Source organism: Aotus nancymaae, unplaced genomic scaffold, assembly GCF_030222135.1.
Source record: "Aotus nancymaae isolate 86718 unplaced genomic scaffold, 86718_ANA_hifiasm-v0.15.2.pri h1tg000108l, whole genome shotgun sequence".
Taxonomy (NCBI): Eukaryota; Metazoa; Chordata; class Mammalia; order Primates; family Aotidae; genus Aotus; species Aotus nancymaae.
This window is the reverse complement of record NW_026988523.1, coordinates 5,241,949-5,269,163: the sequence shown is the minus strand read 5'-3', so window position 1 is coordinate 5,269,163 and position 27,215 is coordinate 5,241,949. Positions and strand designations below refer to the sequence as shown.

The window sequence follows — 27,215 nt, the reverse complement described above, 5'->3', positions numbered from 1 at the left end:
CCTTGTGCATATTTCATCTTTATATACCAAATCACTGCTTTTGCTCATTAGCAATACCAAAATAAAACTTAGTACTAAAAGGGAAACATAGTAGAAAATGGCAAATTATTTAAAATGAGAACTTTTTCTTATTATTTCAACAGATGATGATACAGTGTTTTGTTGTCCCGAAGAAATAAAATCCAGCACTGTCCAATAGAAATATAATGCAAGCCACATTTCTAGTAGCCATATTTTAAAAAGTAACAATAAAGTGTTGAAATTTACCTTAATTCTGTCTTTTTTTAACCAAACAGGTCCAAAATATTATTATTTTGACAGGTATTATGAGTTGTGTCCCCCTTCCAAAATTCACGTTGAAGCCCTAACCTGCAGTACCACAGAATGTGACTATATTGAGAGATGGGGTTTTAAAAGAAGCAATTAAGTTAAAATAGGTTCATTAGTGTGGGTGCTAATCCAATATAACTGGTGTTTTTACGAGAGGCAATATGGACATGGGCACACACAGAGGGAAGATCATGTGATGACACAAGCCAAGAAGAGAGGCCTCAGAAGAAACAACCTGACAATAACTTGATCTCAGATTTCCACCTTCTAGAATTGTCAAAAATGCATTTCTCTTGCTTAAGCCACCTAGTCTATGATAATTTGTTGTGGCAAACTAATCCAACGCATAATCAATTAATCAAAATAAAATTTATTAACAAGATATTTTGCATTATTTTCTTGTAGAAAGTATTGGAAATCTAGTGTATATGTTACACTAATAGCACTTCATAATTGGGAACTAGCCATGTTTCTTTCTCTTGCTAAGTTGCTCTGGCTAGGACTTCCAGTACTATGTTAAATAAGAGTGGAGAAAGCAGACATCATTGTCTTGTTCCAGTTCTTAGAGAAGAAGCTTCCAACTTTTCCTTGTTCAGTATGATATTAGCCGTGGGTTTGTCATATATGCCCTTTATTGTGTTGAGTTAAATTCCTTCTAATTTTTTCAAAGTTTTTATCATGAAGTGACGCTGAATTTTATAAAATGCTTTTTCTGTATCTATTGAGATGATTATATTATTTCTGTTCTTCATTGTGTTGATGTGATATACTTCATTTATTATATTGTATATGTTGAACCATCCTTGCATACCTGGGATAAATCCTATTTGATTATGGTGTATTATCTTTTTGATGTGCTGTAGGGTTCAGTTTGCTAGTACTTTGTTGAGAAGTTTTGCATCTATGTTCATCAGGGATATTGGCCTGTAGTTTTCTTTTTTTGTTGCATCCTTGTCTAGTTTTTGTATCAATGTAATGCTGACATCAAGGAATGAGTTTGAAAAAATTCCCTTTCATTTTCTGAAACGGTTTGAGAAGAATTGATGTTAATTCTTCCTTTAAGGTTTAGTAGAATTCAGCAGCAAAGCCATTTGGTCCTGGGCTTTTCTTTATTGGGAGATGTTATTACTGATTCAGTCTCATTACCAAATTGTTATTCTGTTCAAGTTCTCCATTTCTTCCTGGTTCATTCTTGGTAGCTTGTCTGTGTCCAGGAATGTATCCATTTCTTCTAGGTTTTCCAATTTTTTGGTATATAATAGTTCATAATAGTCTCCAATAATCCTTTTTATTTCTGAAGTATCAGTTGTAATATTTCCTTTTTTGTGGTCTCAGTTGCCGTGTTTCATTTTTTATTTTGAATTTTATTTATTTGGGTCTTTTTTTTCCCCTAGATTAGCTAATGATTAGTCAATTCTGTTTATCTTTTCAGAAAACTGACTTTCTGTTTCCTTGATCTTTTGTATTGTTTTACTCTCTGGTTCTGCTCCAATCTTTATTATTTCTTTCCTTCTTCTAGTTTTGGGTTTGGCTTATTCTTGCTTTTCTAGTTCCCTGAAGTGCATCATTAGGTTGTTTATTTGAAATCTTTCTACTTTTCTGATGTAGGTGTTTATTGCTATAAACCTTCTTCTCACTACTGATTTTGCTGTATCACATAGGTTTTGATACATTATATTTTCATTTGTTTCAAGAAATTTTTAATGTACTTCTTAATTTCTTATTTTATACTTTGGTTGTTTTGGGGTATGTTGTTTAATTTACACGTAATTGTCCAGTTTCCAAAGTTCCACTTGATTTTGATTTCTAGTTTTATTCCATTGTGATAAGAACATATATTTCATATGATTTTGATTTTTAAAAATTTGTTGAGACTTGTTTTGTGGCCTAACATATGATCTATTCTGGGGAATGTTTCACGTGCTAATGAGAAGAACACATATTCTGTAGCTGTTGCATGTAATGTTCTGTAAATGTCTGTTAGGTCCATTTGATTTATAGTGCAGTTTGAATTCAATGTTTCTTTGTAGATTTTATGCCTAAGTGATCTATACAATTCTGAAAGTAGAGTTTTGTAGTCCCCAGCTATTATTGTGTTGAGATCTATCTCTCCCTTTAGATCTAATAATATTTGCATTATATAGCTGGGTGCTCCAGTGTTAGGTCTGTATACATTTACAATTGCTGTATCCTCTTGATGAATTGACCCTCTCTCTCTCTTTCTGTCTCTCTCTCTCTCTCTGTATATATAATGTGTGTGTGTGTGTGTCATTGTATATATATGTGTGTGTGTCATATATATAGACACACATTATATATATACAATGACACACACACATATATGTATCTAGAGAGACAAGTGAATTCAGCAATTGTAAATGTATATACAAATCATCATATATATATTAGTCATTATATATATATATAATGACACAATGACTTTCTATCTCTTCTTCACAGTTTTTGACTTAAAGTCTATTTTATCTCATATATGTATGGGTACTGCTAATAAAAACATACTCGAGAGTGGATGATTTATAAAGAAAAGTGGTTTAATTGACTCACAGTTCAGTATGACTTGGGAGGGCTGAGGAAACTTACAATTAATGCAGAAGAGAAGAAAATATGTCCTTCTTCAATAGCAGCAGTAAGGAGAAGAATGAGAGCCAAACAAAGGGGAAAGTGCCTTAAAAAAAGCCATTAGATCTTGTGAGAACTTATTCACTATCATGAGAGTAGCATGGGGGAAACCACCACCATGATTCAATTACCTTCCACCAGGTCCCTCCCACAACATATGGGAATTATAAGAACTACAATTCAAGATGAGATTTGAGTGGGGACACAGCCAAACCATATCAGTACTCCTGCTCATTTTGGGGTTCTGTGTGTAAGGAATATATATTTTCATTCCTTCACTTTCAGTCTATGTGTATCTTCATAGGTAAAGTGAATTTACTGTAAGCAGCATATAGTTGGGTCTTGATTTTTAACCATTCAGCTAGTTTATATGTTTTAACTGGGGAATTTAATCTACTCATATTCAAGGTTATTATTGTTAGGTGAGGATTTAATCTTGTTATCTTTTTTGTTTTCTCATTGTTTTATATATCTTTTGTTTCTGTTTTGCTCTCTTATTATTTATCTTTGCAGTTTGGTGGTGTTCTGTCATGATAAGATTAAATTGCTTTCCCTTAATAATTTCTGTATCTGCTCTATGAATGAGTTCCATACTTTTGCATGTTTTTATGGTAGTAGAATTATTATTCTTTTGCTTTCATGTATAGGATTTATTTAATAATTTTTTGTAATGCTGGCCTAGTGGCGATGAATTTCCTCAGGTTTTGTTTGTGTGGGAAAGACATTATTTCTCCTTCATTTCTGAAGTATAGATTTTCTTGGTATACTATTCTTGGCTAACATCTTTTCTTTTTTTTCTTTCAGTGCTTTGAATTTATCATCCCATTCTTTCCTAGCCTATAAGGTGTCTGAGAAATCTAATGTTAGCTTAATGGGGATTCCCTTCTCTGTGACTTAACACTTTTCTCTTGCTATTTTGGAATTCTTTGTCTTTGACTTTTGACACTTTGCCTATAATGTGAGTTGAAGAAGACCTTTTTCAACTTAATATATTTGGGGTTTTGAGTTTCCTGGATCTAGATATCCATATTTCTTCCAAGACAGGCAAAGTTTTTAGCTATTATTTCATTAAATAGGGTTTCTATGCCTTTTCTCATCTCTTCTCCTGAAATTTTCATATTGTGAACATTTGCTCAATTAATGGTGTTCCAATGGGTTCTGTAAGGCATTTTTAATTCCTTTTTCTTTTCTTTTTCTGACTAGGTTATTTCAAAATACTCATCTTCAAGTTTAAAAATTCTTTCTTTCTTTCTTTTTTTTTTTTTTTTGAGATGGAGTCTCACTCTGTCACCAGGCTGGAATGCAGTGGCATGATCTCGGCTCACTGCAATCTCTGCCTCCCAGGTTGAAGTGATTCCCCTGTCTCAGCCTCCTGGGTAGCTGGGACTACAGGCACTTGCCACTATGCACAGCTAATTTTTGTATTTTTAGTAGAATCGGGGTTTCACCATGTTGGCCAGGATGATCTCGATCTCCTGATCTTGTGATTCACCTGCCTCAGCCTCCCAAAGTACAGGGATTACAGGCATGAGCCACCACACCTGGCCTCAAAATTTTTTCTTTTATTTGATCTAATCTATTATTGAATCTCTCAACTGTATTTTTTATTTTAATCATTAAATTCTTCAGCTCCAAAATTTGTTCAGTTCTTTTTTTAGTATCTATCCCTTTGTTAAGTTTCTCATTCAGAAAAATAGGAAATGCTTCCTGAATCTGCATGTGATTCTTGTGCAGGGACTGTGTTAATATTGTCTATATTTTTTCAATTTTAGAATATGTGCTATTGAAGTGAGCATCCATGAATGATTTTCTAACTTTTGGGTTTTTCAGACATTCAGCTAGGTTCTGATATTAACTTACTGGCCATTTGGTTGCTCATGAATATTCTAATCACAGAGACAAGACTCTTCTCCCTGAAATCAGATGAATTTGCTAATAATCAACATTTATTGAAAAGTTTTTTGGAGGGCTAATACTAAATTTATGAATTAAGTTGATATTGGGGAAAGCCTGTGGGGTTTTCTTTGTTTGGCTGGTTTTCATTTTTTTCATTTTTTTTTTTTTAATTAAGGACTGCTTTACCGTGTTTATTTATTTAGTTTTTACTTTTTTTTTTTTTTTTTTAGAAAAAGGGCCTTGCTCTGTTGTTGCCCAGGCTGCAGTCAAGTAGTATGAGCATAGCTCACTTGAACTTCTGGGATCAACTAATCCTCCTACTTTAACTTCCCAAGTAGCAGGGTTACAGGTGCATGCCACCTGTAATTAAAAAAACGTTTCTAGAGACAGGGTCTTGCTGTGTGTCCCAGGCTGGTCTCAAACTCCTGTCCTCAAGCAATCCTCCTGCCTAAGCCTCTTAACTAGCTGAGATTACAGGCATGAGTCACTTTATTTGGTACTAGCATGTCTGAATGTATATCCATTGAAGGCTGACGTTACCTGGAATATAATCCAGTTTTTAAAGCCATTACTCTTTTTTTTTTTTTTTTTTTTTGAGACGGAGTTTCGCTCTTGTTACCCAGGCTGGAGTGCAATGGCGCGATCTCGGCTCACCGCAACCTCCGCCTCCTGGGTTCAGGCAATTCTCCTGTCTCAACCTCCTGAGTAGCTGGGATTACAGGCAGGCGCCACCATGCCCGGCTAATTTTTTGTATTTTTAGTAGAGACGGGGTTTCACCATGTTGACCAGGATGGTCTTGATCTCTTGACCTCGTGATCCACCCACCTCGGCCTCCCAAAGTGCTGGGATTACAGGCGTGAGCCACCGCGCCCGGCCTAAAGCCATTACTCTTATGAAAAATCCTGTATCAGCCGGGCGTGGTGGCTCACGCCTATAATCCCAGCACTTTGGGAGGCCGAGGTGGGTGGATCACGAGGTCAAGAGATCGAGACCATCCTGGTCAACATGGTGAAACTCTGTCTCTACTAAAAATACAAAAATTAGCTGGGCACGGTGGCGCGTGCCTGTAGTCCCAGCTACTCGGGAGGCTGAGGCAGGAGAATTGCTTGAACCCGGGAGGCGGAGGTTGCGGTGAGCCGAGATCGTGCCATTGCACTCTAGCCTGGGTAACAAGAGCGAAACTCCGTCTCAAAAAAAAAAAAAAAGAAAAAGAAAAATCCTGTATCTGTAAAGATTATGAAGTCTCATATACAGTGTTTGGTTGTTTTTTACTCTTCTCTACGCACTCATCTACAGGATGTGCAACTCACAGATTTGCTTACTATGTAGTCTTTAGGTATAAACAGGCAAAACATAGAACAGCCTTTACATAACTATCTAAAGTATTGTTTTCTCACCTTGGGGTTTATGAATGTATTTCTGGGGATAAGACATTTTCAATGACAATTTAAACATTTTTTTCTCTCATTTTATTATAATCTTTTAAAAATGCAACGACCTCAATGTCTACATTATTATCATTTCATGCATGAATATTTCAGTTGGTATTTCTAAAAGATAAGAATTTTCAAAAATCATAACCACAGTGCCATTATCACATCAAAAATATTTAACAAGAATTTCTTAACATCAATGACTACTTTAAAAATATTTTTAAGAAATTTAAAATATATGTAAAGGTAGATAGAATAGAGAACAGTACAAATTAATCTCTCGTAACTCAACTTCAGCAATTCATTACATGGCTAACCTTGTTCTGTCTATACTTATCAACTATTTTGAGGTAAACTCAGACATCACATAATTTTATCTGTAAATATTTCAGTGTATATTCCTAAAAGATAAGACACCTTAAAAAACATAAACATAATACTATTTTTATCTAAAATTAATAAAATTATATACAGTTCACCTAATAAGTTTACCCTATATTTGGGTAGGAGCCTGTTAACAGGCCAAAAACAATGTTCATAAAGAGAGCATGTAATATGAGGCAAGTGGTATGGTAAAGCCTCTAAATGTAATTAGCTTTTCAAGAGAGAAGAGTTTTCTAGAGGTTTCTGGTGCGAGGCAAGGCTATGGAAAGAAAGTGAGTGAGACTTGGCCTGGTTATATTGGGGCATGCAGACCCTTAGAAGGCATCTAGGTGAGGGAAACAAAGGGAATGGAGGTAGAAATTAGTTTGATGTTTTTGGGAAAATACTGGGAAGGGCACGGTAACAAATATGTTGAGTAGAATATATGGCTGAATTGCAAAATGAGTGGTCGAACTGTGGAGAAATTGGGCTAGACTAAGGAGATGAAATGAAATGTGGTAGGCTTGAAAGGTCACCAGAAAGGATGTACTCGAGCAATATTTTAGGAAGATTAGTATGGCAACTACAGACTGAACTTATTTAAGGAGAGTGAGAGTGGAAGAAGGGAGATCAATTATTGTCTTTAGTAAGAAGCTATGTATAAGTGGGTGGCTATAAAAATGGAGAGGTAACAGTGAATCATAAAGACATTCTAAAGAAGAAATTATTGGAAAATTGTGACAGATTGGATACAAAATGTACTGAGAAAAGAGTAAAATAATATGCTCAGATGTCCAGTCTTGAAGATGGATATGGTGACTTCATTGATTGAGGTAAATATACTGAGGCAGAGAAATTGATGTTTATGGAAAAAAAAGAGTTTATTTTTAAGTAAATTGTTTAGATGCAAAATACATATCTGGTGGCAACTGGAATTACAGAATGAGCATTCAGAATTCACAACAGAAAACGTAGATTTAGAAACCTTCCATACAGAATTGGAAGCTGGAGCCGTAAGAACAGAAAACATGCTTAAAAGCAATGAGTGTACAGAGAAAACCAAATTTATCTTTGTGTTTAGCAAAGTGCCTGGCCTAGTGTGAGTACTCAGTTAATGCTTTCAGAATGAAAGAATACATAATAGAATGAAACAAGAGAGGGAGGAAAGTATTTGGGGATGGATATTCGCAGTTAAGGAGGTAGAAGAAGTGCCAGCAAAGGAGACCATAGAGAGTGAAAAAAAGGTGGGAGGAGTTCGACCATCATGCAACATCCCAGGCTACCTTAGATAAAAAAGCTTTCAAGAAAAATGCAGTCATTCACAGTGCCAGATGTTGCTAAAAGCTAAATAGAATGAGGGCTGGCCAATGGCTTTGAACAATGTAAGAATCTTTTGCAGCTTTTCTGTAAGGATGGGGGTTTGTGGATAGGATTAAGGGGAGGCCAGAAGCTAGATTAGGAGGGTGAGGTGGAGAATGTAGAAAGGGGGCAGAAAGAAAGCATAAGTCATACTGTGAAAGTTTGGCAGAAAAATGAAAGGAATGGCATGGTATTTATCAAGATATCAGGATTGGGTCAAAGATGTTTCTTTTAGGCCAGGGAAGCCATGTGTATATATAAAGTTTAAAAAGGAACCAGAAGACAAAAGACTAAAGATACTAGAAATGAGATTCAGTATGCCATAAATGAGAAATACTCAGAAAGATTCACTTTCCATGCCATATTCCAGCTATACCAGACCTTTAGCTATTCCCAGATCAAACCATGCACATCACAACCTGGTGTCTTTAGCCATGTTGCCCCTTTGAATCTGAATGCCCTTTTGCCTGATACTTGATTGCTAAAATCTTTTCATTACTCAAGACCTGGCCTAAATGATCCCTCCTTCCTAGACACTCATAGCTTATTAAATATTTCTTATTGTTAAGTCTTCATATTCTTTTCATGTATTTTTGTTCATTGCTTTCTAATAGGTCTTCACTACATTTTAATGTATTGCACACAGCTGGTATTCAATCGTATTTAATAAGTGAAAGTAGAATTTTTCTTTTCAATGATTTAAAGGAAGAATAAGAAGAGAACGGTGGAAGAATGCTCAGCTAAGTTAAAGGTATCAGGCAGCTTCTTCTGGTTGGCTTCTGTATTCTCCTAAAATGGTGACATTCTTGCCTACAGGAAAAGTGAGAGACAGATGTGATGAAAGATCATTTTTGGAGCAGGTGTCTGGCTAGTCAACAAAGAGGTGAGTAAAAGGAGGGCAGGATCTTACAAGTGTTGGGTATTTGCAATGGGTCAGATTTTGCAGCTAGTTTTCTTTTACTAAGTGTTCACATTTGGAAGGACAGAAAAAGCATAAAGAGCTAGCATTGATGCTTTATGTAGAGAGCTTCACTATAATCACTAATAAACATTAAACATGGAGAGGTGGCTATTGCAGAATGATGTTGCAGACAACACTGAGATACCAAGCAGGGAGCTCAGGGTAAGGAGAGAACCTAACAGTACTTGTCAGGTCAAGACCCTCAACTTGGCTGCTGGGAGAATTACCTGGGATGGTTTTAGAGACTATTGATACCTGGGTTCCACCCTCAAAATTGTGATTTAATTGGTCTGGGGTGAGGCCAGGAGCGTTTGCATTTATTAAGTGCTGCAGTTTGAGAACACTGCACTAAAGAGATATAGATCTGAGAAAAGCAGAGGAGTTAAGTGTTTGAAGGTTCTACTGAGGATAGAGTACAGGGTGAAATAAAAATGCTATTTATGGTCTCAGGCCTGAAAATTCCCAGGAAAAAAAGGGTCTGACTTAACCTAAAAGAAAGTATCTATGTTTTAACATCCAAGTGTGATTTCAGCTAGTTTCTACTAGACAGACATCACTATTGTCTGACAGTCATAATTGGCACTAAGGTAGGCAGATGGTTGAACGGGAAAGGAAAAGTTATGAAGCTTTCTTCTTCTACTTTAAAAAGTAGCTTTCTTTCTTCTACTTTGAAAAGAAAGTTGCCTCTCCCAGATAAGCTTTACTGGTTCTTTCTGAGACCCAGTGAAACTGAGAACAAGTGTGGACGGGACACAGGATGCTCAGGAAATCCCATAGTGGGGGAGACCCAAGGTCAGCCACCCCAATAGGTCTCAAGAGGCATCCTGTGGGGGAGCTCAAAGCTGCTCTCTGACTTCTGTTGTAAAAGTCAGGTACAGTCCCAGTTTTCTTAGTAGCCATTTGTGGCTCTCATTCATAAATCTGGCTAAAAGATTTCTGAATTCATTTACATTTCCTGCCAGTCCCACCTTTTGGGACTAATGAGTTCCACAAGTTTATAACCTGCTGTGTGAAGTAGATTTCCTTTCATTTGCCCTAAACTTACTGCGCTCTGTTTTAAAGAGTACCTTCCTTGTTCTAAGAAGAAAAAGTAAACAGAATTATAAGATGGAGATCGATTGGCTAAAGTAAGCAGGGCAGAAAAAGAGCAAGGTGTTACAAGCAACCACAGACTACCTTAAATCCATAGTGTAGTTTTAAAAGGCAAACATGGCTGGAACGCATGATCCTGAGGGGGGCTGAGTGTGCTACACAACAATAGCTCCATTGTTCTTGGTACTGGTTAGACCCCTGCAGGGGCTCTGCATTCTCCTTGGGATTCTACTGCTCAAATGAAAGAGAGAGCTTGAATATTTAGCAGATATTAAGAAAATGGATTAAAATACTGGAAGTGAAACCAGTATGTGGATGTTTCAGGTTATAGAAAAGAAAGTTATTTCATATAAAAATAGTAGGATACTATGTATAAAGTGAAAAATAGTTGTTTTACATTTGAATTAAAGCACAAAGAGAAGTAGCCAAAATGCATCAGGTGAGGATTTAGCTTTGCTATAAGAAGGAATTTCCTGACACCTATTTTATATGTAAGACCAAGTGGAGACAGAAAACTTTACATTTTATTTTGTTTTGAATGTTCATAATTCCAAAATGATTTGGGGTTCATATTGCCTTTGTACATCTCTCAATGGATTATAAAGATAGCTAAATAAGTTATTTATCCAGAGGTAATATCGAATTAGGCATCTTACACAATAAATAAATTTGTGAAGATATTAATATGCATACTTTTAAAAACTATAAGGAAACAACTTTAAAAAAATATAAATTTTAGTGTGCTAAAGTAGACTAAATAGTAGATTAAAGTATCTGTTGCATTTTTTTTCCTCCAAGGTCATAGTATACAGATGATTATAGAAAAGTCTTGTGTTTTAATGGAAAATAGGGCAAAGGTTATGTGCAACAGGAATCCAGTCATGTGGAGCTTGCAGAACGCAGGTTAGGCTCGTAAAACTGCTCATTAAAATGCTGTGTTCTGAAGCAAAAGCAAATAAATGAGCTCAGGGAAAAGAGCCACAGAAAATTGTCTAGAAATATTTCCATGAAAGACTATGAAAATAGTCCTTCCCAGTCATAAGAAATGTGCAGATATTGCTTATACAAATAGCCCACACTTAAAAGACTTTTAAATACCTTCCCTGAAATGCTGGTTTTGACTTTCTGCCAAGAGCTACTTAATGTTTTGTTTTTTTTTGTTTTTTTTTTTTGTTTTTCTGAATAGACTGTATGATGAGTAAAAAATAAAAAGGCATATATACCAGAAGTTTTTAAAACAGCATGAGAAGAACAGTTTGGTTATTAACTCCTACTCCAAATTCTAGTTTAAACTCAGTAAGTTCACAAGTTCTACAATGGTTTAAAATGCCAATCTCATATTAAAAATATAAAGACCAAAGGAAAAAAATCTTCAAGATTTTCAGGGCTCCCTGATTCTCTACACTTTACTATCTTACAGTAGAGAAAACATAGATTGAGGAATCTAAAAAGAAGTAATAGGAAGTCTTGCTGGCAAAATAATGAACAGCAAGACTTCTAAGAAGACAGCCCCAAAGCAATTCAGACAGACCATGCTTACACAACGGCTGGCTGGTCTACACGGCCTCAAGCCAAAAACAACAGCCAGCAGCTCCCATCACTTATAAAGGAAACTGTACTACTCGATGCTGATTAAGTGTGTTTGGGGTGTGTGTGTGTGTGTGTGTGTGTGTGTGTTGTGGGAGCTGTTCAGATGCCGATCTGATTTTCAATATAAATTCAGTGATGCCCCAGGCCCTGTCTGAGCCACCAAAGGGGCAACCAGGTGAAATCTCAGGGTGCCAAGTGATTAACCAGAGTGAAGCCAGCTCACAAAAAACAGACTACTCCAGAAAGAAGTACAAGTAATGAGTCATGTGGTCTGCAACACCGACTACCGTCTGTGGCTTTTTTTCCTTGCACCATTTCCACAGTGTGTTACAATCAGCAAGGGGACCCGGAAAGGAGTCAAGTATGAGCATGGAAATTTTGTGTGCTTTTTATTATCTTAAGTAAAAAGAATTACCAGTGGCAACATTCCCTTTATACTTCTACAACTTATTTTATCTCAAGAAAAGCAGTCTGGAGCTGGCTTGTGAGAAGCAATGAATCAAAATGAGAGCGAGTCCTTCTAAAAGCCCGGCTGGAGCACAGCAGGCTTCTGGCCAACATTTACTCGGCTGTTTCAGTCAGGTTTCACTGCTGTTGTTGCTGTTTCATTCTAGTAGGGGAGGGAGCTGACTGAGAATCTTTTTGGCTAAAATAAAAATAGAGCTATTTTACAAAGCTAAACCAACTCACATCCTGTGAGATAGCCTAGATGTTTGATAAACCACATCTTGGCAACAACAGCTCATCTCTGAATTAGCGGTAAAAAGGATTTTCCTAATTCATCCAGCTCTAAACAAAATAACCAGCTTTTCTTTCTTCCCACTGGTGTTTGACACACCTTATTCAGGAATAATTATTTCTTTTACTTTAGTAGATTTTAAAAGCCAGCACTGTTCTTTCCACAGTGGTAGTTTACATTTTTACCTACGCGCGCACACACACACACACAAGCACATTCTTGCACAAGTTAGCAAGATTTAAAGCCTCTCATTTTTTATTCTTGAAGTCCCAAAAGGGAAACTGTTATTCATGTGCCAAAGAACACAGCCATTCATTATTATTTTTTCTTTATTTCTCTCTGTATACCCTCCCAATAGGATTAAAAGCGGTCTGGGATGTAGGGTATGAAGGCAGAGGAAGGAGAGGAGTGGGAGTTAGAAAAAGATGGCATTTTAATAGCCTCTACCACACTGGTTCAGCACAGTAGGAACCTTGTGCTTCAGACTCAAACTGTTTCCTTCCTTTTCAGCCTTGCCCTTGGCCCACTTTTCCTGAAGCCATGCATTGATGTCTGTGGATAGAACTGGGAAAGAAGGTAACTAATAAATGGCCTTTCTTAGACTATGGGAGGATGGAGAGGTCTAAGGAAACCATGAGAACACTATCTTTGATTTGTAAAATAATTTTCAGCTTGAAATAATTTGTCTTATTAAAAGATTGAAAATTAATACAAAGAATTCCTGTATATCCTTCACCCAGATTCTTAGAATGTTAGTATCTTACAAAACTACACAACCATGATCAAGATCCAGAAATTGATATTGTAATATTATGGCCCAGGATCTACTCCTCAATCGTATATTACACTCAGTTATGCCTCTTTGGTATCCTTTAGTTTGGAGAATACTTCAGTCTTTTTTCATCTTTCATGACCCTAATAGTTTTTTACAGTATTGACCAGTTATTTTGTACAATGTCCTTCAATTTGATGTTTCCTCATTACTTCAGGTTGTACATTTTTGGCAAAAACACCCCACATAAATGGTGTGTCTCTCTCAGTGCATTACATCAGGAGACGTGATGTCAATCTGTCTCATTACTAGTGATGTTAACTTTGATCCATTGGTTAAGATGGTGTCTTCCAATAACATTTCTATTTTCTCCTTTGAAATTAATAAGTATCTTATGGGTGATGATATTTGAGGCTATGTGAATATCCTGTTTCTCATCATACTTTTTACCTGCTAATTTTAACATCTATTGTTTCTTAGGAGAAACAATTATTACTGTGATGTTTCGCAAATGGTGATTTTTAAATTTCTATCTTCTAAATTAATTATGAGGAACAGCTTTCACTTCTCCTTCATATAATTACTCATTCGACTGTTTGTTTATGTCAGTATGGCTTCTTATTTTATTCTATAGATTATAATCTATTACTATCATTATTTTATTTCTGAAATTGTCCCAGATTTAGTAGTCATTGGGAACCTCCTGTAATTTGCTTCTTGTATCTTTTTCACATGTTCCCCATAATGTTTGGAGCACTTTTTACTTTCTGGCACCTTGAGACATTCCAGGGTCATCTTGCACTTTTGCTGCTCCAGTCCTGGAATTTCTCCAAGGATCCTTGGCTCCATTTATTGGGAGATAGTATAAGTAACCTTATCTTTTTCTGTGAGTCACAGTGAGTATATAACTCTCCTAGTGGTAAAAAGTCACTAGCATGTGGATAGGGAGAAACAAAGGTCCTGCACTTCCAGTGTTGTAGGGGTAAAGTTTTCACAACCATAAACTTTAATATAATAATGTCTTTCCCAGCTTAGCCTGAATTGGAAATCCTTGCTTAGGTAATGACCTGGAATCACATAACAGAACATTCAAGATCAACAAAGAAGTTTTTTAAAATTCTGAAGTATCTATGGCTCTTTCTTTACAAATTTAAAACCCAGTCAAGTTTTCAGTATGTTTAGCAAAGTGTAACTTGGATTAAAATAAGTAAATCTTATATCACAATGTTTAATGTTTTTTTCCTGATTGTTTTATAAGTCAGAAGTGACCAAAATATGGTTAAACTTTTACATGGTGTGGCCAGGAACGGTGGCTCACGCCTGTAATCCCAACACTTTGGGAGGCCAAGGCAGGTGGATCACCTGAGGTCAGGAGTTCGAGACCAGCCTAATCCACATGGAGAAACCTCATCTCTACTAAAAACACAAAATTAGCCAGGCGTGATGGTGCATGCAATCCCAGCTACTCAGGAGGCTGAGGCAGGAGAATGCCTTGAACCTGGGAGGCGGAGGTTGCGGTGAGCCAAGACTGTGCCATGGTACTCCAGCCTGGGAAACAAGAGCGAAACTCCATCTCAAAAAAACAAAACAAAAAGCTTCTACATAGCAATGTAATTAAATTAAGTGCACAATAAGCTGTTTAGTATTTGTGAGAAAATAAAACTGTTCAGATGGCTTTTAATCACCAGACACTATTCTTGTTGTTTTAATATTGGCTTAGGTTTACAAAAATGTTTAACTACTTCTTTGTCCATGTTCCTTCTGGATCATTTTCCTTTTTCCTAAAGTGCATTTTTCCCCCATTCCTTTTACCTTTGATGGCAAACTGTTTCTGTTGTCTGAAAGTGTCTTTATTAGGCCTCACTTTAAAATAATCCTTTAACTAGGTATTCAGCTCTAGCTTGGCAGTGTTTCCCTCTGCACTTTGAAGATTTCTGATTTCCACTTTTGCCCTTAAGAAGTCTGAACTGTTGTTCTTTAGTAGTTGATGTATTTTTTCTCTGGATGCTTTTATGGTTATCTCTTTGGCTTTGGTGCTCTGCAATTTCATTATAATGTGTGTCTGGATGTTATTTGTGGTGTTCCTAGATCTTAGAATTCATGATTTTCATCAATTCTGGAAACATTTTAGTCATTCTCCTATTCTCCTCTAGAATGATAATTAAACATATATTAGACCTTCAAAGCCTGTCCTTCATGTCCTATATATGATCCTATCTTTCCATCTCTCTGTGTTGCATTCTGGGTAATTTATTCAGTTACATGTCTAATCGTGTGCAGGAGCTGGTTTATAGAGCTCATGAGAACCAATTGTACACATCTCTTCCGAGTTCACTGACATCACATTGGTAGCTTAAAATTGGCTACCTATGGTGGGAGCATTCACACCATGGAAATTAGCAAATGCTACAGAACAGGGCTATACCCTATCTGGACAGCTGCTTATTAAACATCTATCAGCATACCACTGTGTAGAACCTATTTTACATAGTCTCTCTCTAGCTGTTTAATCTATTTATAAAATTTTAATTTCAATAACTGCAATTCATTTTTAAAGTTCTATCTGGCTATTTTTAAAATATGCCTTGTCTTTAAAAAAGTGTTCCTTTCTCAAATTTGTCATTTGCTCTTTTATTTCTTTAAACTTTTTAAACATAGTCCAAAATCTTTTCTACTACTTGTTATTCTCTTGACTTACTCATGATGGCTTTTTGTGTGTGTGTGTCCTTTTAAATGTTGGATTGTGGATTCATGTTTAGCTGGGCTTCTATTAGATCTGATTTGAGGGTGTCTTGCTCCAGAGAGTGTTTATGTTTCTACAGGCTCCCAGAACTACCTCCAACTTCAGTTGACTTTAAGTTAATTCCTCAGCTTTGGTTCTGCTTGCCCATGTAAATGATACAAATTTGAACCTCAAATTATGGAATGAGGAACCTATAAAAATGGATTCTCAAAGCTTTTCTCTCCTTTCATTCACAATGCAGGCCCAGACACATCCTCATTTTCTCCTTTTACCAGCAAGTGGATTTTTCTTGATTCACCATTTTCACTTAAGGTGTAGCTCTCGAGTGTCCTGGCTTACTGTGAGGGTCTTGGTTCCAATTCCCCAGTTTGTTCTGGCTGAGGTCTTTTCTCCTATCACCATATGTCTAAGTACACCCAAAGCTCTTTGTGCAGTGATAGCAAATGTCCCAAGGACAGCTGTGGGTTCACCACAGGCCAACCCTCTGCTTTCCAGCTTCTTTTTTATTTCCTTACCCAGGAATGTCTCATCCTCCTGTGTGCTCAATCAGGAATTTAGAACACTTGTCACATTGTCCTTAATATTCCTAGATATTTTGAAGTCAAGATAGCTAGTCCAAAAAAAAAAAAAAACCCCTAGAAATCTAAGTTCACATGTCTTTGTGGATTTACTACACATTAGAATAATAAAGATTTGAGAGTTTTCATTGTGATAGAAGCAGGAGGAAGATAAGGGTAAAGTCCCCAGAGAATCTCCCACTGGCCTGACCACTGAGAGGACAGGGTGCAGCATGGGGAAGTTGGTGCCATTTGCAGTAGGGGGGAGCCTGGCCTCTCCTATTCCTGTGTGGTAAACCAACTGGGATTCAATCTGTGAAATGGGGGCCTGTTAACAGGAATCCCTCTTACTTCGCTGAGAGTTTTTTCCTTTTCTTCCAATAAAATCCATTCCCCCTCATCCTTCAAAGTGTCTGTGTGCCTAACTCTTCCTGGGCTTGTGACAATAACCCAAGAACCCAGTTTTTCTACAACATTTTGTCCTTGGCCTTTTTTTGTCTTCAGATACTCTTTAGCAAAAATGTCTTCTCTCTCTCTTTCTATCTCTCTCTCTCTCTCACACACACACACACACACACACATGCACCCAACACATTGATGTTCTAAGTACCTCTATGAGTTGGCACTATTATTACCTATTTCAGAGTAGTTACAGATCCTTACAAAACTCTGTGAACCATGAGTAAGTGGAATCAAAGGTTGAAACTAAAAGCAGTTTACATCCTAAGCATTCTTTTTGGGCAAATTTTATTTGGGCTCCGTATACTGTAGACTTTTAGTCTTCTTTGATACAGATAATAATACTGTATACTAGTCATATAAATATGAATATATACTTTGTATAAATATAGAGGAATACAGTTTTCAAGTTGTTTTACTCATGTAGTTTGTTTTGAACTTTAGACAAACTTCATGATATAAGTAGACTTATTATTTGCTTTTTCAAAAGCTAAGAGTCAAAAAGGTTTTATAATTTTTTTCTAAGGCCATACAATAAATTGAGAGCATTCATAAAATGGAATTTCAAGTTTCCAAGCTCTAAGTTCAGTGATCAATAAGCATAAATCAATGAGGAAAATTGGAACATTTTCCTATATCTGTGGGGAAGAACGTTCTGTTGAAATAGAAGAATCTGTGATTAGGTCAGGGGACCATATGAATACATTTCAGCTAGGGCTCTTCTGTATATATCTTTACTTGCTTTCAACATTAGATACAAAAATGAATAAAAGCTCTGAAGAAAAACCCTTAGCTTTCTGAGTGCTTTTAATACTTGTCATATTATTTTCTATCTAAAAATCTTAATTTCATTATTAGTGAGACAGAGACAAGACTAGCATAAACCTTAGGACTGTTGTGAAAAAGGAAGACAAATTTGATTACAAACCAGTAACAGCCAAATCTATATATTCCATGGAATGTAGAAAGAATGTATGAGAGAGTGATCTGGGTTTTGACGGGTAGGAAGATGTTCATCAGGTATAGAATAAATGAGAGCATCTTGCAGGCAGGAGAAACCACACATGCAAAGGTGCAGAAACGGGGCAAAGGATGGTATATCTGCAGATGTGGCTGCTTGGTGGATGGAGCATCAGGGGTGTATGCAGGTGGCGGAAATGTGAAGAGAATGCCTTGAGGTGGGGATTTGAAAAAGAACAGACACCTCAGAGGTCCTCCTCCACTATGCTGTATGGGGAAACAGAACATTTAGGAAAGTGAAATGATCTGATCCCTATTGTGTTTGCTTGTGTCTATTGGAAAGGATTTTCAAGACCATTTGTTTTGCTCTTAATTTTTATATAGTTAAGTCCTCCAGAGGATCTGGATTACTCAGGATTCAGAGGGCAGGTGGTGGATATGGGTCTTCCAGAGAGCAGACATTAATATATTATAAACCAGAGGCCGAGGGTATTGATTGTTTTGAGCTGTATCTTCCAAACATGCACCAGAATCACCAAAGGAAAGAGGTAACAATTTTTTCTTTACCACTGTAACTACTGGAGGTGAGGCACTGGTATTTCTAAAACCACAAGTATACCCCAGACAGCCTCAAAAGACACACCCTTATTGGTTCAAATATGTTAGCTAAAGGCAAGCAAGTATGCTAAGGTGCTCAGCTGCTCAATTTTCGTACAGTTTAATTGTTTATATATTTTTGAGTTTTTATTTTCCCTAAGGGTTATGCTGTAGTGATTTAGGAACTCTTTAGTTCAAATAAATTCTCTAACACAGAGAGCTGACACAGAGGACTGGAATGTTAAAGGCCTGCTCATTCCTTGCCTATTTCCAATTAACGCTCAAATAAAAAGAAAAAAAAGTTCACATCACAAATAGTCAACTGAAAAATGTAAGAACTTCAGTCATTGAAATGACTTTTTTTGTCTTGAATGCAATGGCAATTTTAAGATACAAACTCTACCTTCATAGGCAAATCCCTGCAAACCAATAAACTGGAATTTCTTCATGAATTCTTAACACTCACAGTGAGATTTGTAGTGACAGCTTTAGGTTCAAAAGTGCATTCCTGTTGTAACTGGACTGCATGGGATCATCCAGTGGAATGAAGTCCAGTATCACACACACAGCTGTACTCTGAGATGTAATTTTAGACGTCAGGATAATGTATGTTGAAGCTGTGTAAAACCACAATCCACCAGTGGATCGCAATGCCTTTTGGCAAACTGTTGTTTATTGTATTAGTCTCCTTTGGCTGTACAATGATCTGGGAAGCTGAAGGATCGGAATTTGTCACTTAAGCCATCATCCTCAGCTGCCAGGAGGTGGGCACATTCTGACCTCTGGCATTAAAGCTGGGCAGAATTCCATATGCCATTCTACGAAGAATGTAGTCACATAGCTCCAATAAAGACATCATATTTAGCAATACAGTGTAGAGAAAGCTTCACAACAATTGTTTCAATATTTTCTGTCCATTTTAATTGGGTAGAAGTCTATCTTCCTTTTACCCATGTACAAAATAAAAGGGTGTCTTGAAATGGTATATTAGAGTTTGTTTGTCCTCTAGCACTAACTTGAAAACGCCCGAACTTATTTTCCTGAAAACACATAAAAACTCCTAAGCTGAGACCTGATATATCAAGTTTCAGCCTGAAGAATTTTTTTGAGCCAATGGTTTATGCAGAAAATGCTGACAGATGTTGAACAGCCTCAGCAAAGCAATTTTAAAGGGAGTCCTGGGCAACAGACCATGTGGCTACTTTGAAAGTGCTAAATTATTATTGCTAAATAAGTTTACTTTTAAAAAATCCTAGCATTCATTATAATAAAATTTTAACAAATATTTGGAGAAAACCATCAATTATTCTATAGCCGAAGCTTTGGAAATCACTAGTTCCCATTTTGTGTGTTCATTCTCTGGAACACAAACATTTCTTAGATTTATAATTCTAAAAGGTCAGATAAGAGTCATACTTCGGGAATCATGACCTTTGAAGCAAAAAGTATAATAGATACCTAATTTTTTTAAATTTCCATGGAAATTCTCAAAAACCAAGAGAATATAGATGGTAAACATTCCTGGCACTAAATTTTCCTTCCTAAGATACTAAAATATGAGTCAGGAGAACTATAAACAATATAGGTCTGATCAGAAACAACTGAATGTTTACGAGTGTTCTACAAGGGTTGCAGACTTTCCCAGGAGGGTAATAATTTAAAGGATTTCAGTGGATGCAAATGAATTTCAGCCATAAGAAAGAAGAAGAGGTGAATAGTACTTTTGTCTCTGGGAGACTTGGAATTTCAGACAGGCTCCATTTTGGATAATTCTATTTAGCCTGCCTACATTTTCTGATGTTGTTTCAGTTGGGAATGATAGAATGATATTCCTCATCCTGCATCCTGAACTGTTCAGCAGTGTCATGCTATGCTGTTAACAGCTGCCTGTCTCCATGTATATGCAGATAGTTGAGTTCCCTGCTGATATAAAAAGATTTTATGAATTGTGTCTTGTGTAAAAGAGAGCACTTTTAATGTGAGTGAGAACTGGAGGTTTTTTTCTTCTCCTATGATCCCGTTAGCATACCCCAGGCTCTGATATTCTAAAAGATTACCTAGATGCTTTATTGCATTGCTGGGCTTCTTGAAGAACTGTTTTACATTATTTTTTTCTCCTAAGCTAACTACAGAATTTCCTTTCTTCCTCTCTAGTGATACCATGATAGTTAAGTAATCTTTGAAAAGGCTGAATATTACCTAATCAAATGGCACAGAATATTGGTTTAAAAAAAATCAAGCTCTCTGTGTTCATCAGCATATTAAGTCACTAGCTGTAAGAATATTTCCGCTACAAGACACACACACACATACACACACACACACACACACACACACACACACACACGAGACAAAATGGAAGAGTCTGAAAAATGTGAGCAACTTTGCAATGTTATTTACTATGCCAAAAAGTTCTGAGGAAGGACTGAAACTCCAAGTCAACTGCCACTAATCATCCAGAAGGAAGACTTTCATTTATTATCCTCTTTGTTGGAAAAAAATCGATAAAGTGAGTAGTTAAAGGTATATGTATGTACATGCCTAGTAGGCTTATGAGGTTTGTACAATTTAAAAAAAGAATAAGCATTTTTATTTCCAGAAATTACTACCGATTTAGCATTTTGTGTGTATTATGCGGACACACATAGCGTGGTGCACATATTTGGTGCTTTGGTATATTTCTTCTGACTCTCCTCCTGCTTCTTTTGGCCTTAGCATGAGTTTTCTATACACATGAGGACTTGGTGTTTCTTTGTTTTTAACCCCTGGCATTATAGAAATCCTCTTCACATATCATTGTACAAATAATATGATTTTTTACATAATCACTCAACCATATAACCACTTAATTCAGAATAATAAATTCTAAAGGCAAAAATAGTCTTTGGCCAAATTGATCCAATTAATATGTGGATTCTTTAGAAGCTTACTGAACATTGTCTTCATTTGTTTCATTCTAGTGAATTCAACTCAGGGGATGAAGTTTGGGAATTTTTAAAATCTCAATTTAGAAAACGGATATTTGGTCATGTATTGCTATATTCAAATTATCTTGAAATGAAATTCAGAACAGGATATTTTATAATCATTTTCTTATTAACATATGCTAAAATTAATAACAAAGTCAAAGACTATATCAGATTATAACCAATAGAATAAATAAAGATGGATTATTTATTCTTAGGCAAACTAGGAGAGAAAATGAATCCCCCTGACTGTAAACGCTGTCTCTGTACCTGCAAAAAGTCTAATAATGGCAGCAGTAATCACTTATTGGGAACTTCCAAGTGCCAGGGACTGAACTAAGAGCTTTATGGATTTCATTTTCTCATCTAATGATTTCAAGAATCCTCAAAAGGTGTGTTATATCCCAGTTTGCATATGAGGAAGTTGAGGTGCAAATGGATTTATTAATTTGTCTAGTAAGTGTAATAATAGCAAGGATTCCAAACCTTAGAACCGTTAGAAAACAGTCGGTAAACAGTACTTTAAATGGATGATCAAACATGGTGGAAGAATCTGTAGAGCATCCAGGTGGGAAAGAAGACTAGAGAAGTGCAAAGGAAAAAGTAATATTCCTGGACATGTCTCTGGGGGCAGGAACCCCTGACACTGGAAGTGGTGGTCTCAGAAGTTTATCAGAAAGTGCTCTGTTTGGGACACATTAGATAATATAAATTACATTATTCATTTACTGACAGTGCTACTGGGAAGATGTGGTTCAGGTGGGACTAGTCATATCTTTTCAGAATTTGAATTTACCATTTACTAGCTTTTGAAACTGGGTAAACCATGTAATCTTTCCAAGCCTTGGTCTCTTCCACCACAAAATGGAAATAAGGACTCCAGCTCAGAAATGTTTGTTGTGCTAACTGAATGAGATTTTTTTTTTAAAGCACCAGAATTATGCCTGGCATATTTTTAGGAATTTAACAAATGCTAATTCCTTTGTCTCTTTTGTACCTAAATACATGTAAATTTTACCAAATTTTTCATATGTTAAACAGATAACACTAGCTTTTCTTTTTATTGGGTTTCTTCTTTCCATTACTTTTCTGGTTTACATTTATTTCAGTACACAAAATACTCTGTACATAGATGTGTGACAAATTTTGGTAGAATATTAGAAGGAACACAGGCATAGGAATCAGAAGACATGGATCTGAATCCTGGCTCTATCACTCATCCATTAAATGATACTGTACAGGTTGTATTAATCAGCAGTCCATCTAATTCCCCTCTCCTTTGTAGGTGATCTATCTTTCTGGTTTCTTTTAGTATCTTTTTTTCTTTGGTGTTCTTTAGTTTCACTATGATGTGCCTTGCTGTAATTTATTATTACATATCATTTCTTAAAAATCCTATTTGAGAATTGTTTTGTTTCCTGATTCTAAGAATTGTTAGACTTCAACAATTTTAGAAAATTCTCAATCTCTCCCTCCTCCTCCCTCCTTAAAGTACTTTTAGTATACAGAATTAAATTAACTATACTCCTTGGTTCATGGCACATTTTCATCTGTATACGGTACCATATAATACTATCTGCCAGCTCAGCCCCTGCCTCTCCCACTCAAAGTAACTATCAGTGAGAATAATTATCATTCCCCTACATTCCTTTTATTATGGTTTTAATGCATCTATATTTAGTCTTAAAGAGTTATTTTTAGTTTCATAAAAAATACTACATATAATCTTTTACCGATATTGCCAATTCATGCATACTGTTGAACATAGTAAAGTTCACTTGTTTGGGATGCTGTATAATACCCCAATGTGTAAATAAACTACAATTTACTAATTTGCCCTTCCATTGATGGTCATTTAGGGTATTTCTAGGTTTTTCACTGTTACAAACAGTGCTGTTATACTGCTTTTCCCCATTCTCTCTACTATTTCCTTCTAGAACTCTGATTAGAAATATGTTAGACCTGATCTAACACAATCTATGATCTCAATCTTTTTCTTTCTGGATTTTATTCTGGCTTGGACTTTATTCTGGTGAGTGTATTCATATAACTATAGATTTTCCAGTTTACTAATTCTTTGTTCAGCTATATCTAATCTGCTTCATTGAATCTTTGAATTTTTCATTTTGATGATTATATTTTATTTCTAGAAGTCATTCCCCCAATCTGCTTGATCATTTTTTATCAAATTAAAGCTTCTTTATTTCTAAACATATTAAACATCCTTTTATTTCTGTACCTAATAACTCCAAAATTGTAAATATCTCATCTCTGAAGGTCTGATTTCATAGCCTGTTAGCCTGTTGTTTTTCCCATTCTCAGTGGTGGCTTATTTCCTATGTCCTTCCTTCCTTTGTTTTTTGTGAGCTGTTCATTTTCCTTAGAACTCTGTCTTGGGGTGTTAAGGCCTGGGTCAAATTTGCTGTCAAATTGTCAAGCATAATTTTACAGAGAGGAAACTTTTTGTTTGTTTGTGTGTTTTTTTTTGGCTTCTGCTAGTTTCTCTGAGGGTAGTACCAACCCAGGAGAATTAAATTCTATACTTGAGGTAAGATGCTCAAACACACATATAGTGTGAATTCAGACCTTACACTCAAATGGGGGCAAACTTGTGGTTATATAGTTTAAAGGCAGCTCACCACCATCACTCCCCTTTTATTTAGTGCCAAGGTCAATACAAGATAATTTCCTGGCTGCATTCTTCTGGACATTGGTTTTATTTTTAGTATGTTCTTAGACTAGGACACAGTTTTTTCTAGTACCAGCCTGTGTGACAGGTTTCTGTTAGAGTCTTTGGAAGTGGGAATGTACTGAGCTTTACACCTGTTCCCAGGCCTTATTTGGCCACCATGATGGAGGCACAAGATCTCCAAAGTTTAGGTGAAATCCTCAGGATGAAATCCATTCCTTTGCTTTCCTGCTTTCATGTCATTTTCTTGCTTCTATGGATTCTTTCCTTTTAATTCATTTTGGTAGGGCATTTAAAACAAATCTGGTACATTTTAATCATTTAAACTGTAAATATGTGTATATGTCCATGAGGGTGTCTGATCTGTCATTCTGTTTAAAACAGAAGTACATCTATCCCCATTTCAACATTTATTACCTATTGCAACAGTATCTTAGTCATCAGTCCTACATCCTAATATACTTACTCACTTCTAGTATAACACTCTTACTAAAATATAGAGATGATTCCATGTTTAAATGTCTTTATTGATTCCACAGTGCTCTTCAGATAAAATCTTCCAGCCCTTGGCATACAAGGCCCACCACGATTTGTTCTCTGTCTACCTCCCTGGCCTCTCAGCCTTTAATGCCCACCTTTATATGCACTTCATGCAGCCATAACTCTGGACCTTCAGTTACGCCAATAAACACTCATTTCTCTGAATTTTTACTTTTACTCTTACTCTGTCTGGGGTGCATTCCTCTTTTCATAGCTTTCTTCTGATTCTTACTTTTGAAGTGACCATTCAAAAGTCACTTCCTCTTCAAAGCATTTGTGAATCGACATCTTTGCTTGTCAGGAAAATGTAATTTAGGTACCTCTCATCTCTACCTCCTAACATAACGATGATGGCAGTTATGTTACAGGATGATGCAAAATGATTTTCTTATCAGTCTCCCCCTAAACTGGGAACATTTTGGGAACAGGGACTATTTCATGCCCAGAATCAAGCATAATGCTGGACACATGGAAGGTGCTAACAAAATGTATGCATAATAAATAAGTAAATCAAGTGGCACAAATACACTTAAAAGTCTGGTATTTGACTTGTTCTAATGGGTAATAATATGGGTGCGTATGTGTGTATGTGCATCTGCTCTTTAAAATTGTGCACAATTTTTGACTTCTTATCAATAAAAAGACTGAGAACTATTCTCCATTTTGAAGCACTTGACTTTGGAGCCAAATTAATAGGGAAAGAAGGGATTGGTTCACTTAGGAAGCCCTTCATTCTCACTTGTCTGAGAACTGTTTTGTCTTCCAATATTATTTTCCCTAATATAATCAATTTCCCTTTCTGAAGAAACCTCAAATAAGAAAGCAAGACACAGTTGAGAAAATAGGTTTTGAGAACTAAACATTTTTAACTGTGATGAAACTAAAGCTTTTTGTTTAATTCTTTTCTATGAAATGAGAAGCTGAGAAACTCTGAACTGTTAGGATCTCAGGCTAACACCTCTGAACTACTGAGAAAGACCATTCTTATTCCTCCTATGAATATAAATATGTTTTCTTTTCCAAGCTACATTTTAAAATAATGCCAGTTTAGAGAAAAATTCTAAGCATATCTGATTTGAACATGAGACCCTACATATTACTGATCAACAGACAAATAGAATGAAACCTTTAACAGGCTATAAAATATGAAGTATTCTGAAAGCTTTTGGCACTAGCATGCATAATTAATAGAATGCTTCTTTAGAAAAACACATTTTGTGATATCCTTTTGTGAGCACATGAACACAGATACATATATGTTGGTAATGGAATATAGAATTCTGATGGCTATTTTTCTTCAAAATTCAAATCATCAGCCATTAATATTTTGAAGTGATTCCTTGTCTATTTCCAGTTTGAGCTGAGTCTCATCATAAAACTCTGTGAGAAACAAACTGCATAGATTCCATTTGGCAAATCAGAGGCCTGTAGATCTGACTGTGGTTCAGCCGCTGGCGCCATCAGTTCGGCTCCAAATCAAAAGCTGTGGAAGGAGGTAATTAGCAGGGACTCTAGACCACTCAGTTGGCAACAGCAGGCTTCTTATAGCCACTGGGAAAGTGGATGGGAAGGGGTTCAGAAATATTCTGTAAAACAACATTTCTCCTTCAGAATAGAAGATTGCAATTATAGGGCCATTTTCATGGAGAAAAAGCCAACTTTAATACTCATTTTAACACATTTGTGGAGAGGGCAATATTTAATTAGAAAGTTCAGCTACTACTGAGGGCAATAATTATAGCCTCTAGTTCAATAAGAAGATGAGAATAGAAGACAACATCTTCTAACCCACTGACAACAGTAAAAAGGTAGCATAACCTGGGCAGAGCAACCACTGACAATTCTTGATAAAAAATGGGCGCAATTCCTCATCCCATTAAATCCAGCAGAAATTAAACCAAGGAGAGGCATTTTGCCAATGCAATGAAAATACAATTATGTAGGTCACTTTCAGAGGATGAAGTCCTCTGTATCTTGCCTGGCCAGGCTGTTGAGTTTTCAAACTTGAGTGCTAAATGGAAAGAAACTGGCTACATTTGAGCTACTCAGTTTGGCTATAGACGTGATCATTTACAGATGAAGGCAAAGCAGCCCTGAAGTGAACAGAAGATGAGAAGACTGTGTTCCAAATTGACCAGCTGAAGGAAAGTTTATATTTTAAAAAAACAATTACTTAGTCAGTGACTCATGGGGAAAGAATTTGTAAGCTTTCTTCAGGGAAACCCCAGTAAATAACATGTAAAATAAAATGGAGATGGTGTTATCTGTTTGGTTGAGCCATTCAGTCCACATAATAAACCTTTTGGCAAAAAAAGGACCATTCTGAAGACGATTATTCTCTCCGGGAAATCCCCAAACAGTAAGAACTACTGTGGCTTCCTTAAAATTTTACAGAATATTTTGTATCTCAGACTTGCATGTGAAATAAAAACTTGGAAGAAATATGGAAAAAAATCTGTTTTTTGTTATAGGGTTGAGGATTTTTCAGCTGGTTGCTTCTATGATTCACACTGCACTCGACTCCTCTG

The 27,215-nt window shown here is 36.2% G+C and overlaps 1 protein-coding gene and 1 non-coding gene across 4 annotated transcripts in view; both read right to left on the bottom strand.

Moving 5' to 3' along the window:
- Positions 1-27,215, bottom strand: part of DNM3 (dynamin 3) — a 556,271-nt gene that overhangs the window by 47,247 nt on the left and 481,809 nt on the right. The window lies entirely within an intron of this gene.
- Positions 4,660-4,766, bottom strand: LOC135272353 (U6 spliceosomal RNA). The gene has a single exon (XR_010340514.1). It is a non-coding gene; the product is annotated as a U6 spliceosomal RNA (small nuclear RNA).